The following is a 4885-nucleotide window of genomic DNA, read 5'->3' as shown; positions in this document are numbered from 1 at the left end:
AGACTAATAGAGCTTCCTTCCAAAGTAGGATGCTCCGGAGAGTGATTAAAAAGCTTCAAAACTTGGGAGTAATGTTGAGAGTATGAATTGATCATGCAAATGAGAAATGCTGCCAAATCTTGCCCCTTTATATAGGTTTTTGGATGATTCTTGGATTGCTACAGGTGTCCCCTAATAAAATCTGAAGCATACATGTGTTTAGGGAGTTTTACCGTACCAGCAACAGCCTTTAGAATCGAAATAAACATGCAATGGTGAAGAAGAGTGCAGAACCTGCACCTGTGCATCGAATCTGCCCAGATATCATCGTCGCGTTGCGCCACGGCTGAAAGGGGACTCCGTGGCGCGACGCCACCACCCTGGTTACCAGCAATTCAAGTTTCCAACTTGACACTTTCACCCCCTGGACCTTCTAAAGCGTAAAATCTTTCATTTTAGGTACATTTAACTCATATAACTTATATTTTGATGATCCATGAGATATAAGCAAACATCGTTAGGTCCGGTTTCGTTAAATGATAACCGAAAACACAAGTTTTGCCTTGTTGACGCTTTTAACCCCTTAATTACGAAAGTTAACGTATTCATCTCATACGATATCGAAACCTTGTGAAATTTTTATCACTTATTCTTGGGAGCATAAATAATCGTTACAAGGCTCCGGGTTTATTAAAAGGTCACTTAGAGGTATTACTTAAACATGTTGACACATTTAACCCCCGCGTCTTGTAAACTTTCACTTTCTTCCACAACGGTTTCATACGATTCATGATTTATTCGTTTAAAGGTACAAACATCGTGTAGGGTCGTTGAAAGGCAAAATTTTCATATGTTGACACCTTGGATCCTCTTACACACATACTTTCTTCGTTTGTCAACTTTAGTCCCTCGTAATCAATTCGTTCAACGTTTAAAGTCCATGACATGTGTCTTGATTTTATTGGACATGATTTTACGAGGTGTTACAGTTAAGACATGAAAAAACTTACCAATGTATCATACGACCTATTTAAGACATGAACACGACCTGTTAAGACACGAGTATGATCTGTTTAAGACACGAGTACGATCGAATTGGGGAAGCTGTGAATCGAATTGGGAATTGTGGTGTTTGTCAGAGAGATTCAAAAATTAGGGTTTGGATTGTAGAAAAAGAACCGCGTGATTTGTGCATAATTCATCACAGGTCCACTACTGATGACCCCATGTCCACACTCACATATAATTTTGTTTTATTTTTTAATTATTAACATGTACTTAACGGGTCTTAATAGGTTAACGGGTTTTAACCTGTTTAGATGTAAAACCTGTTAAGGTCTTATCGTGTCGACCTGTTTTAGACACGAAACCTGTTAAAGTCAAACACGAAACATGATAACTTCGTGTAGGTTTATGTCGTGTTATCATGTTCGTGTTAGAATTTCCAGTCCTATATTAAATGGTGAAAATCATTTAAGTTGGAAATATCAAATAGTTTATAAACATGGGTTTATTACAACACATTAATTTTTTTTTTGAACAATAATTTGTTTGCTCTTAAATACCACCTAATCAACCTCTAATTGCAAAATATAAACATATAGAGTACTAAACCACAAGGTCATTAGCATTAAAAAGATAAATGTCTCGTGGGTTGTAGTCCAGCAAAGCCACTTAAAAGAAGACCCAGGTTTAAACTTAGACAAAGTTGTATAGGTGGAGGCGTGTTTTAACTTTTAAACGTTAATATATTTTTTTAAAGAAAGGCCCATAAAATATGTTACTTGTTAAAAAACATATGGTATAAAATATTATTACAAAAGTTACAAATCTGTTCAAAAGTTAAAGAGAAAAAGAGCCATTACAAAGAAGGAGTTTAAGATTTAAAATGTTTTAGACATCGTATCAACACCATCTGATAAGAGCATTCAAATCCTATTTTTTATCTTTATTCATATACTTTAATTAAAAATCATCATTTCTTAAAAACACCCCATATCTCATTTGATATAATTATATAGTAGGGGATTCATAATATACCAATTCAATGTAGTTTCCATATAAATTTAGAGATAAAGTTAAGATTTAAAGATTGGGTTATAGAACCAATGGGGTGGTGGTCCATTGGCAAAGACAAAGCCTTTAAAACACCTGGGTTTGGAAGGGAAGGTCTTGGATTCAAGTCCCACATACAACAGGGGATTAAAGAAATTAATTGTTCAAAAACAAGATTGGGTTATAGAAGTCTTTTAAATTAGACGATGGGGTGTGGGCTCGGCAAACGAATCGGGGAGTTGAGGTGGAGCTCCTCCCTCGACGGGAACACTGCCCCCCTCCCCCCGAAGACGGATCGGTGCCGTTGGTGATTTACTCCCCATTGTTCCGAAGCCATGTCTCTCTCTCTCCCTTCTCTCTCTTCATTCTTTTTCTCTCTCTGTTGATGCTTGTTTTTTTTATTTACTTTGTTTTTTTAGGTTAAAGAAGAAGAATGTTGAAGAAGGAGAAGGTGGAAGATGAAAAAGGTGGATGTTTTCAAAAAAGCACTCTCAAGTTTAGTTTTAGTTTTAAAGAGGACTTCTCAACTTTAGTTTTAGTTTTAAAAAGACCCCTCTAGTTTGTTTTAGATTTAAATAATACACCTTAGAATTTATTTATATACTTTAGTTATTTTTATGCTAAAAAAATACTATTTATAAATACAATAGATTTATAAATAATTTATGTATTAAAAAAATTAGAAGGGGAATCACACCCCACTCGTGGGGGAAAATGATGAGATGGAAAAAAAATGTGACGTGGCATATAGGTGGACATCGGTGAAGGGGGAACCATACCCCATGGCCTTAACAAGTTAGTAAAAGTTAAAATGAAATGTATTATTCACATCTATTCTATACTATCTTAAAAGAGAAAGTCAGTAGCTATTCCACCGACAATCCTCAAATTTACATATTATGTCCCTCAAGATTATTTTCCATTTGCCCTTCAGGTCTCATCTTTTATGTTTTGATGCTCTGCATTGTTTATATTCCCTCTGCATAATTATTGTTTATATACTTCATTTCAAAAGGAATTGTGAGGTTCTAAGATATTACCCGCAAATTCAACAAATATATATTTGATATTTTCTATCTTAAAATTTAAATAATAACGAATTTTAATAACAAATTAATTTGGGTTAAAGTTCTAGAATAATAATTAATAACCTTTTATTTTACTGTAATTTAAAAACTATTTAAAAAAAGTAGGGATTTTATTTTATATATAATATACGTTTTTAACCTTAAGTATTCTACTAAATTTTCCGTCAATAACTTCCGTTCGCTAATTTCTTTTGTTTACCACTATTGTTCCTTTACTTTAAAAAGACTAATTTTTTACGTGCATATTTTTATGTACATGTCGGTATAAGTTTGAGTTGGTCTACGTTTCGACAAAAACTTTTTTTTAAACGGGTCAACTCAAATATAATACATTTTCGTTTAAAAAAACATTTTTACGTCTATATTTTTATTTACGTGTCGGTAGAAATTCGAATTATTCGACGTTTTGATGTAACTTTTTTTTTTTGGGAAACGACTTAGATAAAATATAATACGTTTTCGTGCATATTTTATATACATTTTGTAAATTTTGTTCCGAACCGAGTGGAGTCAAACTTGGTTTCTTTATTTTAAGCTTTAATTAATCTCTTTTGATTACATATGTCAGTTTTTCTTTTATACCTATTATGCTTTCTATGTATAAGTCGGATCACGTATAATACGTTATGAGTGTACGGTATAAATTTGATTTAGCTTATGTTTTGATCTAATCACAATACATATATAGGTTACATTGAGTCCAATTGGATACGTCGAAATGCGCGTTATCATATGATAAACGCAACACATAACGTTTGGATTAATTGATTCGATGCTTGCGATGTACCAGCGCCGCAACGCACGCGGGCCTTTTTACTAATTAATGTGAAAAGAATAATAATGTATTAATTACACGTTATATCGAATGTATATCCTTCTAAAGGAATAATAATGTATTTATTATATGTTACATCGAATGTATATATTTCTAAAGGAATAATAATGTATTAATTATACGTTACATCGAATGTATATCCTTCTAGTTACATCGGGAAGCACAATAAAGGCAAACATGTATCATTCTAACAGCTCTAATATTAATTCATCACGCAAATACGTATTAAATATTTAAAATATCTAATATCTTATGTAAGGTAAGATTCTTAATATGTTTGTGTGTATATATAAAGACATGTATCATCTATGTTAGGAGAGAAAAATATAAACAAAAGAAAGAATGAAGAATACACAACAAGCTTTGATTTTATTTATGGTTTTTGTTCTCATTTCATCCGGTAAGTAAAACCATATTTCTCTTTCTTAAATTTCTACGTACGTCTTATTATGTTTAATCTAATATTTGGGTTTTCCAATTATTTGTGAAGGGATGAGGTTCGAGACAATGGCAGTTCGAACTAGTGATCTACCACGACCCTGTGATAACGATTATCGTTGTACACCATGGTGCGGAGACTGTGGGTACTGTGGTTGTATCAATGGTGAGTGTCTTAGTGATAACTGCCCTCCTGTGATAGTAACTCATAAAGGATAGTTGTTTTGAAGGATAATTGATGTGATGTACCATCTATAAGACTTTTGTTGATTATTAAATTTTAAAGTTTGTTACTCTATTGTCATATCAATTCTTATATGAAAAGGAAAATTATGGTTCTATATGAGTGCAAACATTTGTGTTCTTTTCATAAAAAAAATCACACTTTCAACAAAAGAGAGGTTACAATGTGTTAATTAAAAGTGAATTAATTTTATTAGCATACTTAAATGTGTAAGTAAATTAAAAATAGGTAAGTTATATGAGCTAT

The 4885-nt window shown here is 32.4% G+C and overlaps 1 long non-coding RNA gene across 1 annotated transcript; it reads left to right on the top strand.

Annotated features, from left to right (window-relative positions):
• The first annotated feature begins 4285 nt into the window (after positions 1–4285).
• LOC110909448 lies at positions 4286–4673 on the top strand. Its single transcript, XR_002575371.2, has 2 exons — positions 4286–4357; positions 4448–4673. It is a non-coding gene; the product is annotated as an uncharacterized LOC110909448 (long non-coding RNA).
• Positions 4674–4885: the final 212 nt, after the last annotated feature.

This window comes from Helianthus annuus, chromosome 15, assembly GCF_002127325.2.
Source record: "Helianthus annuus cultivar XRQ/B chromosome 15, HanXRQr2.0-SUNRISE, whole genome shotgun sequence".
In the NCBI taxonomy this organism is placed as follows: Eukaryota; Viridiplantae; Streptophyta; class Magnoliopsida; order Asterales; family Asteraceae; genus Helianthus; species Helianthus annuus.
This window is presented reverse-complemented; position numbering and strand designations above follow the sequence as displayed.